Source organism: Anser anser, assembly GCF_964211835.1.
Source record: "Anser anser genome assembly, chromosome: 2".
Taxonomy (NCBI): domain Eukaryota; kingdom Metazoa; phylum Chordata; class Aves; order Anseriformes; family Anatidae; genus Anser; species Anser anser.
The window spans coordinates 146,529,687-146,544,654 of NC_139721.1; the positions used below are offsets into that span (position 1 = coordinate 146,529,687).

Genomic DNA, 14,968 nt, shown 5'->3' on the forward strand with positions numbered 1-14,968 from the left:
GGTGGTTTTTAAAATGTGGCACTCGCGTTGCAGTGCGACTTTCTGCAGCTTCATTTCCTGTGCAGACTGAATTTCCATACTGCCTTTTCCATGGTCCACAGGGAGATTAATTAGCTGGACTCGATGGGCCTCGCCTATACAAAGCATGCATTTTCAAGAAGCATTTTTCATTTAAGATACTTGTTTAACACTGCCTGTGGTATTAGAAAATAGAAGTTTCACGCAAACTTTCTGAGATACTTTGCCCTTTAAAAAGATTTCTGTTTTCCCCTGTTATTATGGGGAGCATTATGTTCAATTAGTTTTACAGAAAGCCTTCAGAGATAGGTTTTTGTTCCCATGCTGAGCTCTCTTGTGCATACGAATTTGTAGTAAATGTAAACAGTGCAGCCCTATATTGGAATCTTGCGTGGAACAACTCCCAGAATATGTCTTGTAGGTATTATCCTCACAGCCCGATGGGGGAAGTAAAAACACCACAAATTACAAAGGCATAGGCTCCCATTTGTGTTGCTCACTCCATAGGATGGAAGAATTCCCGTAACTCTGTCTCTCTTCTTATGTTGGACACAGGCAAAACTTTGCTGTTGCTGCAGAGAGGAGGTATGTACTTTAGACGTTGGATTGTGAGATTGAAAAGCAGCATTATTTAAATACTTTCTGTATGTTTACATCTTAACTTTGATTTTCTGAAGTCCGTTTCTACGAGCCAGAGGATTTCAGGATGAAAAGAAGAATTGGAAGAATACATAAAAGCTTCATAGATAAATGGTAGTTACTATGAGATTAATCATCCAAAATAATCATCTAGTGGAAAGCATTACATACAACAATCTGGCAGTAAAAAGAAACACTGCTTTGTCTCTTTGAATCAATTTTATTTCCTCTCTTAATTTTCTGTAGTCCTCCCAGTGACGCACTACTTTTATAAAAGGATGGGATTTGAGAGAGCATACTGAATGGAAATGATGGTATTCAATATATGAGAGAGTATTTAGCCCCTGCAGTAAATAAAAGAAGCAAGGCTGACTCCGTCCTGAAATAAGATTCAGAGATTTAGTGACTCCAAAAATACAGTATGCAGAATGGCTCCGTGCATCCTTAGGTGATTCGTACCCCTCAATTTTGAAAATTATCTTTAGACACCTATCAAGCAATTATAGCAAATACTTTTTATATATGAGCTTGGAAAGGAAGATCTTATTTGAAACAACCATGATATCTTCTGTGGAGACACTAAAGACCTTAGCTATTATAGCTCTGCAATAAAACCCACGTTTAAGAGGCTTTGCATTGCAGTTGGCTTAGGAACGTGGAATTTTGCCATTTTGGGTTACCCTAAAAATCCAAATGCTTACAGATAGCAACCAACTTTCACTCTTCTCCCACTTATAAGATTTTAGGTCCCCTCTTTAGTATAGACAATATTCTCAATCTGAATTGTTCTGCAGCAGTTTATTATTGATATCCTAGAGGAAATACGAAATTAAGTAAAAGATCTCCTCTGTGTTAGTTCAGTAAGTTGCTGTTCCATTGACCTGTTGAAGTCTTTGAGATAAAGAAGAAAATATCTAGTGCTTTCCTTCCTCGGATGCAGGTAGAAGCTGGTTGCATACTGAAATGAGAATGCATTTCCCAGAGCAAGAGTTTTAACTGTTGATCTCTGAATCCCTCAGGGTCCGGGGAACTATGTCTGAAGAGCTCACAAAAAAGGCAAGAAAACAAACCCTAAGAAAGCCACCCTGACTGTCAGCCAGCTCAAATTCACTCGAGAGGTGTTCACCTTCTGGGATTTTCCAAACAAAACAAAGGTCAAAGCCACCGCCGCTGAGTCATGATTAGAGATGCAGCATTTCTTGCGATCCAACTTCAATTTATGTTTAATATTCTGTTTAAGTAAAGGGTGGTCTGTGAAGAGTATGTCAGTTACAAAGCATGGTTTTTAATGAAGAGAGCAGAAATATTTTTGGATGTCTGACAAACTCTGAAAGATATCTCTTAATGGGGAGAGAAGATTTTTTTTTTTTTTCCTAGCAGAATATCTAAAGTTCCTGAACCCTGCCCTGGCAAAAAACTTGCCTTTTATCCTTATAAATTATAAAGGGTGAATACAGGCCTCTTAGTTTGTCTTGATTTAGTTTTATCCCACATGTATAGGGTTACAAGTATGTGGCAGTTAGGCATAAGTGATATGATTTTATGCTCCAAATGCTGATAAGAGAGAAGCTTCAGATCACATAGGTTAATGCAGACTTGATTCAAAGACACCTAGTCTGAATCCCCTAGACTTTTTCAGACCCCACCTACCACTGCTGCAGAAGACTATAAATATTCACGGCTGCCAGCTGCTCGCTCCCAGTAGGGATGCCTTCCCCTGAAGTTAATCTTTCTGATTCAGTGGGGACCTTTCATTGCCAAGCCGACCCAGCGGCTTCTGAAGTCATCTGTTTGTTTTACCTGATTCTTAAGCCTGAGAAGGCGAAGAACTGTTTGTCATCCCTGGTCCCCATTCCCAGCAAGTTTTTTCCTCCTGACTTCAAATAATAGCAGGAAACAACCCCAAAATTATTCTCAGATAAAGAGAGAGTGGACCATGATGTTATGACATGGCCATTGCAATTCCCCAACTTTGGGCAATTTATGTGAATGTCTAGGGTGGAGTGAACATTTTTCTTTAGCATCTTTATTCTGTTTTTCTAAAAAGATTGATGATCTGATTTTCTTTTTCTTCTAGAGTTTAATAAGCTGGAGCTTTCAAAGTTGTGCTTCACTTGCTCCCGTGTTTGTACTGGCAAAGAGCAGATTTTAAAGCTGAGCCTTTTTCTGCTGTGTGTTTTTCTTCTCTGAGATAAACACAAAATATGCAGTTAGTGTCGTGAGAGCAGTAGGTGCGGGATACAACTGACACTTCCCAGCAGAAAATTCTCCGTTTCGCCAGGACGTTTAGGCGAGGCAGCAATGATTCATTTCTGTGATAACGCAGCAGGAACACAAGTCCAATTGTTTTCTATGTAGGTCAGAAAGGGGTATGTTGGCATCGCTCTTCGCAGACTTTATAAAGAAGTCTGGGAATGGGAAGCATTACAGAAAAAACCTATTTTGTTACTACTTAAGTTGTTCCCCTGGCAGAGGTAGGCTATAAACAGTTTGCTGTAAAAGACTTGCCATCTAGCTGGCATAGCTGGATGCTGTCTGTATATGAGGAGGTTTAATTTTTCAGGTTAAACAGCTCGTTTACTCTTTACCCAGTCTCTGCGATTAAAGTCTGGGTCTGCGTCAAGTAGAAAGCCCCCAGAAATACTCAATCATGCCGTTCCAGTGTGACTACCTGACAGCAGTTTATGTTCAGGAAGATATTTCATGTACTTAAGAGTCAGGGGAAATTAGCAGGTAACTTGGCTAGCTCTGGATTTTTCTTGCAGCCTTTTGAAGTCAACGACAGTGCATCAGAAACTTGTTCACCTTCAGTTTTGGTTTGGCCTATCCAGTCAATACCAGCTTTGCATGCTGGCAGGAAACAATGTTGTTGCAGATAATAATTTTAACTCATTATGATGATTTATTGGACACCCCACTGCACATTGTCACGACATGTCTCCTTGTGGGAGCCTACCAGCTCTTCCGTGCTGTCTCTTCCTTCCAAGAAAGCCTTTTGTTATTGAAGATCAAGAACCAAGCTTTTATCTCTTTCCTTCTGTGAGTGCTTCCAAGGGAAGGGATCTGGGACTATTTTTATTTCGGTAGGTTTGGATGATACCATACACTCTTTGGAGCATTGCGTGCCTCTGCATGTGCCCCTGCAAGCACCTCAGGCTCTAGTTTCCAGGTTTGTTCATCACGGTTCTGTTACCATCAGCTACATGAACAGCAGCACTACTTATAAAACTGCTCTATACCTGGGAGAAACTGAGGCATGAATCGCACCTTCCTATTTTGGGAGGAGTAGCTCCTTCCCAAGTGACACATCGCCTTGACACTGACTGTCAGCTTCCTCTTGTAATGTTGGGAGAAATGTACAATGTCTTACAGCATCGGTTTTGTATGTTACAGTAAATAAACCTTGCAGCCAAAGCCACGTTCGATTAGGTACTGCTTCGTACACATTTCAGGAAATAATTACTTTCTTTGTCCCCGTACCTTGAGATCTGAACAGATCCTTGAAGCAGTTAGAGGCAGTGCTCCAAGATCAGCTCATGCACTCTCCTTTCCTCTCCAGAAAGGAGGAAATAAATCCTGATGGCTGGACATGATGTTGTCTAATAATCCTATTATTTCTTGGCATGTTTATTAGCACAATGTGGACTTTTATGAGACTGTCCCCCTCCCTCCATCAGTCCTAACCATTTACAGTAATTCTTTTCTCTGGGCTTCGGTTAATTATTTTATGAAAATCTGTCTCATACAGGAAAAATACCAAGTGAGGCAATGATAAATCTGAAATAAAGATATGTACAATCAAAGATGTTAAGTTGCAACACAATTCAGAAGTAACCCTGTTTGGTTGTTGTTTTGTTTTGTTTTTTTTCCAACCTCAATATGAGAATTTGATTTAATCTATTTTTCCTTGCTGGTGAGGCTTAATTGGGAAAAATAAAAAAAATAAATAAAAATAAGGAAATCCTGTTTACCTGCCTAAAAGTCAGCGTTCTCTTCCAGAGAAAAGAAGACTGAAGCCCCAGCCAGTGTGGTTATGAAAGCAACTGTAGCTTAATAGCTTTCAACAGAAGTCACTAGCTGAGGATCTTGGTTGTTACTGGTAATAATAAAGGCATAAAGAATACTACTGGAAGGGGGTTTTGGTTTCTGCAACTGTACACTTCCATGAAAGGCATGCAAACACAGTTAGAGCAGAACACCAAGCTCAGGCCCAGGGAAGCATCTGTATGTAAATACAACGTGAATTTTCAAAGGGCTCCAACGCTGAGCCCCAAATCTTTTAGGCATCTTTGACAAATCACTGTCAGTATCAATGACACAGAGCTTTGTGCTGGGAAGAAGACACAGGGCATGTCTTCTGTTGAAGCATCACGCTGTGATGAACGGCCAGGAGGTCTGGTGAGTCAGTCGTCCGTTCCGGACCGCTCTTTGTTTCTGTAAATGAGCTAGTGTATATCTGGGAGAATGGGAACTCGTCTGGAACTGGAAAACTGATCCAAGAAATAGCTCACTTGGTGCCGTGACAAAAATGTAGCTGAGTATTTCAAATGTTCAAATAATGGTGATGTTTTTAATGAAACAAGATATTATAACCTTGTTTAACACTGCCACTACTGTTTGTAGCTGAAAGAAATGGGAAAAAATAGTAAAATAGATGCACTCTAATCTTCCTGTTTTATTATCTGTAACACTGATTACAATCAGTGAGTAATTAAAATCAGTGAGTAAAATCTGAGTAAGGAGTAGCAGATAGGATGAAGTAAGACCTTTTGATAAGCCTTTACCACACTGACTGTCATGTTTAAAGATCATACTTAGATTCGAATGATGTAACGATTACTGCTGTATTAAGCTATTTGTAAGTGTATTTATTTAATACGCTAATTTAATAAAGCTGCTTTTAAAAGTAACTCATTGAGTTTATTCTGTTTTCTTTTAAAATGTGTTGTGTTCAGTCTGTTTCCTATTAAAATTAAAAGAAATGGGTTCCACTTTGTTGTTTTCCATTGGCACTAACGATGCTGCTGACAAGGTGACAAGGTGGCCAAAATCCCATGAAGTTCAAAACTGGAATTCTTGCCTGTTCATGGAAGTTTTTTTTATTCCTTTAGCACAATCCCAGAGCGGTTTATATGCATCTGTGTGAAAGCTTGTTTTCGTGATATAACAGCCTGCCCTACTGGTATTGTTTCCAGAGTCAAGATCCTGTATGTAACAGGCAAAATGTACTGAAATTTGCAGAAGTCTGTGTTATAACTGAGGGGTGAGTGTGGCATTTTGCATCCCTGGGGGTCAGGTGCTGAAGCAGGAACAAGCTCAGAGCTGCTAAGCTACAACCACAGACCCACTGTGCCAATGGTCCTGTAAGTCAACTGAAAGCCTTTATTCAGAGTCTCCTCGCTGACAGGAGGCAAACTCAATCTCTCTCTCTTTTTTTTTTTTTCCTCTGTGGCAGAGGGGCCCAGGGTGAAGCCCCCCGCTCCTGCACAAGCCCTGGCCACCCTGCTGCCACGCAGGCCTCAGTTCACAGCACCAGCTGAAGGAGCCCAGGAAGCTACAAGGTTTCCTGTCGCTTTTACAAGCGCTCGCAGCCTGTCAGCGGGAACCATCAGCCCAGTTTCTAATAACTTCGCGTTTTAATCGGGAAAAGCCTGACGTGGGTTTATCCCTGAGGCGCCCGCCCCCCGTGTCATGGCGCCCGTGCCCACGCAGGCCCCGTGACGCAGGGAGCTGCTGGCGGGGTGGCCTGGGCGAGGCGCGCTCCCTCAGGGGGTTTCCCCCGCCTCAGCCGGGTGCCTTCGGGTGCCGCGGCTCAGCCCTCGCAGCTTTCTCTTTTAGAACCGCAGGGGAGGAGATGTGGAAAGCTCTGTCCTCATCTGATGTGGCTTCAGAGCTGCCTCCCTCTGCCAGTTAGGGTTCGCTACTCAGAGACACTGCTCCTCGTGAGGAGATCGGGTTGGGGGATTTCAGGACGGCTCCGTCAGGAAGTTTTAGGAAGTTTTACTCTGGCCCAGGGAGGTGAGTAAATCCATGACCATGAAAAGGGCCCGATCCCCACATTTACATCTCTGCAAAGTCTGCAGAAGTGTTTCTGTGCTGCTGGAGCCCTGCTGGGAATGTGACGCAAAGCACGTTTTCTCTTGGTATAGCACTGGAGGGAAAAAATCCCTCCCCACGCTGACAGCACGAAAACGGCTAATTCTGTTTTCTTCCTTTTAAGGCATTTACACAGCTTGAAGAGATTTCTTTTGTTTTTCAACCCCAGCGAGCACAGGCGGGCGATGTGAGAATGGCTCTGTATTGTACCCCATGTCACAGCACCCTGCACCTGAAGACGGGCACGGTGAGGGACAGGGGCTGGGGATCAGCCTGCTGCAAACACCTGGATTTTGAAACAGATTGTGGCCCCCTCAGCTTCCCTGCCTCATGCTTTGTGCTGTGCATGATGATAAAAGACACAGGAGCCCAGCCCAGGCCGTGTGCCATCTCCTCCTGCTCACCTCTGGACCAAACTCTTCTCTCTCCCTTGTGCTACGAAAAGCACTGGGAAGGTTCTTGACCAAAGTAAATAATTCCTGCTTTCTATTTCCCTTCTCTGGTACCTGCCGGCTTACTCAGTGTTGGATTGCTGCATCACTTATGCTTTCCTGGTATTAAGTCCATGCCCTAGAGAGACGCTATCCTTTTTCTGCGCGTTCTGGGAGAAGACTGATCCTGAAAAGCCAGAAGATGGCAAAGAAACGCCTCCCATCTTCCACACACTGCTTGCTGCCTTCCTGCTCCATAGCTCCTTGCCAGCTCAGTTCTGCAGTTCTGCCTCAGAAATTTTGAGTTTACTTCCAGCAATAATAGTAAAAAAAAAGTTATTTGCATGAATTTAAACATAAGCAGTCCTTGACGATGGCAAAGTCAGTGGGTTGGAAAACTCTCTGTCCTGTTAGTGCATCCAGACAGCACGTGGACGTGGTCTTGCAGGAGCTTGCGATATGCTGAGAAAGACAGATTGGGTGGTCTGCTCCCAAGAGTAGCAACCTGGTGGGTGGGGAGATGCTGTAGATCATAATTTTGGATGACTTCAGCGCAGCACAGAAGGCTGAACTTCAAGCTGCCGTTCCCTGTCAAAGAAGATTACTGCTTAGCTGCACCCCAGCCGAGCCTCCTCGTTGCTGTTGAAGTTGCATGTGGTGCCACAGGGTGCAGGTGGTGCCACAGGGTGCAGGTGGTGCCACAGGGTGCAGGTTGCCCTGGTCGGGGTACGGCCACGTGCACCAGCTGAGGGTCAAGCAGCCGATGAAGCCGAGCACATCCACCCGCCCGTGAGCTCCCAGCCAAGCAACAAGTGAGTTGGTGGGTTTTATTGGAGTGTGTTTAGAAACAATCCACCACAGTGCTTGGAAAACCTTGAAGAGCAAAGGAGGTGCCTGGCTCTGCCAGCAAAAACATCTCCTAAAAGGAGAAGATAAATTACTTCTTGCGTGCGGTGGACTCACTTTCCAGGAAGGCGGCTGCCACCAGTAGTGGTGGGAGGGATACCAGAGGCAGCTCATACAGGGAGGTGATTTCTCTCAGCATGAAAGTATGCATCTGTTCTGCCTGCCACAGACCTCCCGACATCAGCCCTCCCTGCCTCGGCTCAGCGTCTTTCTCTCGGCGTGAGGCTGCAGGCTCCTGTGCAAAAAATATATATAATTTTAACATGGAATAGCTGCTGCTGGAGAAGCACATGTCAAAGGCACCAAAGCACTCCCTGAAAAGCTCTGAGCCAGCCTGCCTGCCATTTCCTCCTGAGGCTGAGCATGGGGCTATTGGTTAGAAAGGGCTTTGCTGAAGTTCCAAGCAACCTGGGAAAACTTTCTCTCCACTGGTTTCTCTAAAATTGAAATTGAAATAGATTCTTTCCAGAAGGTTTGTTCATATGCATGTAAACATGAACCAGAAAAATAATACCATTTATTCCGTGGCATTTTCCTATAAAATTTTCATTATTTGAGGGTAATTTTTCCAAGCCCTGTTAAGTACACGTGGTAGAACCATTTCATCCTTACCAACAGAAAGCTCTTCCATCATTCACTAAAAAAGTCCTTGTACCAATAAAACGGAGAAATAAAAATCACATCAATTTGAAGCTGGGTAACATGAAATCACAGAATGGTTGAGGCTGGCAGGAACTCTGGAGGTCATCTAGTCATCTAGCAGGGGCAGCTAGAGCAGGTTGGCCAGGCCCGTGTCCAGCTGGCTTTGGATGTGTGGAGATGAAACCTGCACAACCTCCCTGGTCAGCCTGCTCTCCTGTTTAACCACCCTCACAGAATTTTTGTTTCTTGTGCTTAAATGGAATTTCTTGCATTTTGGTTGGTGCCCATTGCCTCTTGTCCTGTCACTGGCCACCACTCTAAAGAGCCTGGCTCTGTGTCCTTTAAACCCGTCTGTCAGGTATTTATACACATTGGCGAGATCTCCTCTGAGCCTTCTCTTCTCCAGGCTGAACAGCCCCAGATCTCTCAGCTTCCCCCTGTTTAAGAGATGCTCCAGTCCCTTAATCATCTTCACGTCCCTTCGCTGGATTTGCTGCAGTATGTCCCTATCCTTCTGGCACTGAAGAGCCCAAACTGGATTTAGTACTTCACAGATGGCCTCAGCCATGCCGAGGGGAAGGATCTCCTCCCTCCACCTGCTGGCAGCACCCTGCTAAAGCAGCCCAGGAGGCTGCGGGCCTTCCGTGCCACAAGGGCACACTGCTGGCCCATGTTCACCTTGGTGTCTATCAGGTCTCTCAGGTCCTTTTCTGCAGAGCTTTCCAGCTGGGTGGCCACCTGCATGTACCGGTGCCTGGGGTTGTTCCATGAATGTCACGAGGTTCCCATCAGCCCGTTTCTCCACCTTTCTGAGGTCCCCCTGAAAGGCCGCACAACCCTCTGGTGCGTCAGCTCCAGCTCCATCACCGCCTCCCGGTTTTGTCTCATCTGCAGCCTTGCTGAGGGTGCTCTCTGCCCCATTGTCCAGGCCACTAATGAAGCAGTTCAACAGTATTGGCCCCAGTATTGACCCCAGGCATACACCAGCATCCTTATGCTGTCCTCTTGCTGCTGATCACATCCCTCTGAGCCTCATCTACCAAGCCAGACATCTCATTGTGGAGGGCTATCAGGTTGGTCAGGTGTGATTTCCCCTTCATAACTCCTTGCTGACTACATGCAGGCACCTTCTTGTCCTTCGTGTGTCTGGAAACGGATCGGTTGCTCCCTCACCTTCCCAGGGACTGGGGTAAGGCTGACTGGCCTGTAGTTCCCCAAATCTTTGTTTTTGCATTTCCTGAAGGAGGACCATTTTCTTTCTTCCAGTCTTCAGGATTGTCTCCTGATTGCTTTGACCTTTCAAAAATAATCAAGAGTGGCCTTACAATGATAGTGGCTGGCTTCAACACTCGTGGGTGTATCTCATGAGGTCCCATGGACTTGTGTATGTACAATTGTTTAAATGCGCCCTAACCTGACCCTCCTCCACTGAGTGTAAGTCTGTAAGTCTTCCTTGCTCCAGACTTTCCCGAGGTCTCAGGAGAATCTATAGTATCCTATAGCAAGGATGCAAATTTCTGTTAATTCTCTGCAGTGCTCACAGTACATATACATATATGAACATATATATATATACATTTCATTCTGTTCTACAGTATTCTCCAGAAAATATGATATCAACAGCAATGATTCCATGTAATCATAACCCATATATCTCTACCTTCCTTCTCTTCCTTTTCCTCCCACCTCCAGCACCTTATTTCTAAATCCTCCTCCTCAGAGCCTTTGGGAAGAGCTGGCTTTGCGGCATGGCCGTGGGTTTGTGCTTCGCTCTCCAAGGCGCATGGGGCTTGCACATTTACACCTCTGTGGTGTATCCTTGAAAATTCAGCTTCATTTTCCAGAGGAGGAGAGCTCTGGTGAAGGTTTTCCATTAACCTCTTCCCAACCCCAGTGCTCAAGCCACTGATGATGTTGTCGGATCCCCAGAAAGGGGTACCATAGCCACATTGTGGTGGTGGAAAGGTGAAATGGTGCTGCTTAAACACCCAAATTTAATCTGCTACCCGGTGTGTGACTTGCAATAGCGCAGGATTTCCCTGAAAGATTAATGATGTTAAAATGTGCTAATGGAAGACGAGAGCAGCTTTCAGCTGCACGACGTGCTACCGGTGCTGTAAATACTGAACAGCTGAAGTAACAGCGGCACTCTGGGGGGCAGATGCTGTGCCGATTTTAGGGCTGTGTGTGCGGTACCCGGGCACCGCCGCCCCCCAGCACTCCAGCCTCATGCTTCAGCAGAGCAGGCGTGCTCTGAAATGACAGCTTTTCCAAAATGTTCCTCTGCCTTTTATGTTTGCCTCCTCAAGCAGAAGAAGACTCCCTGCATTAAAAACCACGGCAGGTTTTTCAGAAATATTGTTTCGGCCTCCGCCTGCCCATCCATCCGCAGAGACCCCAGCTGATGATGAGAGGCACAAGGCCCCCCCTCCCCACACCTCTCTGCATGTACCCACATCACTCTGGGAACCAGACCGCTCCCCATCTTCCATCTGGGTGCCAAAATCCACCCCTCTGCCCCACGCTGGCACTTTTTCCCTTCCCAGCTCTTTCAGTGAGACTGCATCCTTCCCTAGTTTCAGCCACGGTGGGACAGCTGGATTTTGGACACTGCTAGCTGGGAAGATTTTCTGTCCAAGAAAACATTACCCACTGCTCCAGGACATAAATAAGGAGGAAAAATTTGGCAAATTTGGCCTCATTTGGCATAATGAAGGTGTATAAGGCAAGGGATGCAGATGGCACGATGGCCACACTAAATCCTCCAAACAGGCAGAAAAGCAGGTCTCCGTTTTCAAGCCCATGCCCCTGACAATTTGTGATTCTTCTTGACAGAATGAAATTAAATACCATGCTCTGGAGAATGCAGGTTTAACTTGGAAAGAGAGAGGGTCCTACTTGTAGATTTGACCAGAAAATGGGAGGTGTCCCATAGGGTATTTTTGTTCTCCCCTGTATCAGAATATGAATTGGGTGGTGTCATTCTCTATTAATCCGCATATGACCAACGAGTAATATCAACAGAACCCAGTGGGTTAATCCCTATTCATTCTGCAAGCTTTTCCAGGGGGAAGAGAGGAAAGTGAAACAGTAAATTTGGGCTATTAAAATACTTAGTTCAGGCTGCATTCTGTTTTGGGTCACATCTCAAGCTGCTCACCCCACAAACCGTCTAACACCTTAAGTAAGAAGGTGCAGGAGAGATCTCCAAGGCCAGCCCCACTACGGGGACGGCCCGGTGGGGCAGCATAAAAACCGCTGTGGAGGAAACTGATGGAGAAGAAGAACAGACAGGAGATGTAAGTGTCCGTGCTCCGTGGCAGGAACGCTGCTCTGCAGTGCTGCATCCCAGAGGCAAACGGGCCGGATCCCACGGGACCTCTGCTCTGCCCCTGCCGTGGTGGTGGAGGAGCACGGCGGCAGCCGCCTGTGCGCTGAGGTTGATCGCGGCTGACTTTCTGCGGCCACACGCGATGGGTAGAGATGACTAAAGCAAACTCCAGCGCTCTCCTCAGCGCGGGGATGCTGATGAGCGCTGACAGCTGCACCGCTGCTGTCCTGTTCCGTGGTGGCTGTCGGAGATGGGAGCGCAGAGCGCGGCACTAAGTGCAGCTTCTTGCAGCACGGTCCTTGGGAGGTTTCCTCCAGGACGTGACAGATACGGGGCTTTGCTCTGGGGAGGCGGAGGAAAGGTCTGTGTGGGGTGTGGGGTTGCACCAGGAGGGGCTGGGTTTGCTCTGTGATGCATTCACCATTCAGACCCGTGTCACTCTGTAAGTGCCGCCACAGCCAAACCGCCACGTGGTGACTTGCATTGCCCTCGCAAATCTTCTACCCACGCAATCCCTTCTCTTACCTAACTGTACAGCACCGGTCACGGTCGTAAACATCACCGTACATCACTCCTGCAGTGCCCAGTGGGAAATCCTCGCACATCGTTCAGAAACGCGAAAAAAACTAAGAAGCCTGCAAGCAGTTCTGAAATCAAAGAGCCCGTGCACGCCTCAGTTGTTTCAGTGGGGATGGCGGGGGCACGGCCGCATGCCGGCCGCAGGAGGGCTGGCGGGGAACCAGGCATGCAAGGAAAACCAGCGTGTCCAAGCGGTGCTGTCAGCGTGGCCGTGTTTGGGCTGGGGTTGTTGCTGCGGGTGCTGTCAAGGCTGACAGCATAAAAGTGGCTCCCGATGGCTTTGGTTTGGTTTACAAAGCCCCGGCCTCGTTGCTGGCAGCCGCACTGACACGGCCAGCGGGAAGGTGGTTGTATTCCAGGTTTTTAAAGAACTATGTGGCATTTTCCTCTCTTCAAAGACACCAGTCTGCAAAGGCGCTGTGTTTGCAGAAGGATGCTCTCTCTCTTTAGCAGGGGAGAGCATTTAGTGAAATAGCTTCTCATCTAACATCAGTGCCATAGGGGACACCGAGCAGCAACAGGACACAGGAAAACCACGGCGAAGGGCAGCACGCTTTGCTTTGAGGCTTCAGTAGCTGGTTGCAGAGAGCACAGTGTTAATATAAGGCCCAGCACATCCAGACTTGGCCGCAGGAACTGCCCAGTGGATTTTTAAACGGTTTACGTGTTTAAGAACAGATGTGAAGCTGAAGTTTTGTTATTGCATGGCATTTCTCAGCTATTCTTTTCCATGAGATGTTTCATATGTTTTATACCCCGACGCACTTCCCCTCCCGTTGCTATAGTCCTGAAACATTTACATTATAACTTCATTTCGTAAGATTGGAAAAAGAAAATGTATTATTTCTCTCCCATCGCCAGCCTCTCATTTCCGTCTCATGCACGCTTTTTTATCCAAAAGGCCACTCTGGGCTGTCTCTTGGTCTTTTTCACAAGGTGGAAGCTTGATGCTGTAATTTTTCTGCCAGCAGGGACTGTGGTCATGCCTACTACCCACTCACAGTAGCCGTGCCAATGTAACTGCTTTTTCGGTCCGTCACATTAACCATATCAGTGAAAAGGGGTGGGTTAAGAAGCAGTAGACCAAAGGGGGAAAGCTGCATCTGTTTAATGTATGCTCAAACAGAACAAATAGTTACTTTTCTTCCCCATTTCACAGAATCGGGGCAGCTGCCAGCCGTGGCCAGCAGCTGTGCAGCCCCAGGGCTCGGCGGCTCCACGCCGGAGGCAGCCGGGGCCCCCAGCGTGCCTGGGGACCGGGGCTGGTTGTGCTGACGTGGCTGGCCTCCTCTCCCCTCCGAGAGAAATGACGGTAGGACCTGCACGGCAGCTCGTGAGGGATGGTTGTGGAGGCTGCCAGCACCAGGAGACCGCCGGCAGTCTGGTGCTGTGAGGTGCATCAACACCAGTGTGGCAAAGGACAAATAAAGCCATGAAAATAAATACCTGGAGGGGCACCGTGCAGTCGCGTGGTTCTTCCTCATGTTGCTTTTCTTTTCATTTACGGCCTGGGGTTCCACGCGATGTCCTCCGCTCCTCATGCAGCACCACGAGGTGCTGGGCCTGGCCATGCCGTGGTCATCTTCATGGCAGTGCCTCGATGTTGCCTCTGCCCTTTCCAAAGTGTTTGCCTTTTCTTTCCCATGCTCTAAGCTTCTCTTCAAACACTACCAGCTACACAATCCCAGTGCCATGAAAAAATAAAAACACACCACCACCACCACACACACAAAAAGATAATTTCCAACATTCAGAAGTCTGGCATATGTCTGTTATAACCAAAAAGTGGCTATGGCCTGATTTGTATAGACGTCTTCCTTTAATTAGGTGAAAAATGTGACTGTTTCAAAGCTGATTTATATTTCTAGCTGAAGCCCAGAATCTTAACCTCTCTTACTGTTTCCCCCATCTGAACTGTGCTTGGCTGTTCGCAGAGTGAGGAATTAGGGTCAGAGGTGGCAGTCAGAAGGAAGAAGGATCAATTGTTCCCATTTCAAAAGTAAACAGTAGTAAGTGCTTAATTGTTTCTGTAATTTTTAATCAAGTGGATTTTTTCAGATTGCTCTGAATAGCTCTCAGTGTGCACGAGCAGCGTGGACTGCCAACAAACCAATCCATGTCCTCCTCTTTTCGGAAGCTTGTGGGTTTTGTTGTGTTTCTTTTGTCGGTCCTGGGCGGGGATGAGCTCCTCCAGTGCTCCCTGCTGCTGTGCAGGAGGGGACTGCAGGGAACGTGCTTCTCGTTGGATTGAACTGGTGCATCCAGCCCCAAACTGGGACAGGGTATGGGGAAATCTCAGGAAGTCCTGCTACTCCTCTTCAGCATG

At 46.6% G+C, this 14,968-nt stretch overlaps 1 long non-coding RNA gene across 1 annotated transcript; it reads left to right on the forward strand.

Moving 5' to 3' along the window:
• The first annotated feature begins 5,891 nt into the window (after positions 1-5,891).
• LOC310894728 lies at positions 5,892-14,605 on the forward strand. Its single transcript, XR_014580119.1, has 3 exons — positions 5,892-6,675; positions 6,878-7,000; positions 13,802-14,605. It is a non-coding gene; the product is annotated as an uncharacterized lncRNA (long non-coding RNA).
• The last annotated feature ends 363 nt before the right edge of the window (positions 14,606-14,968 follow it).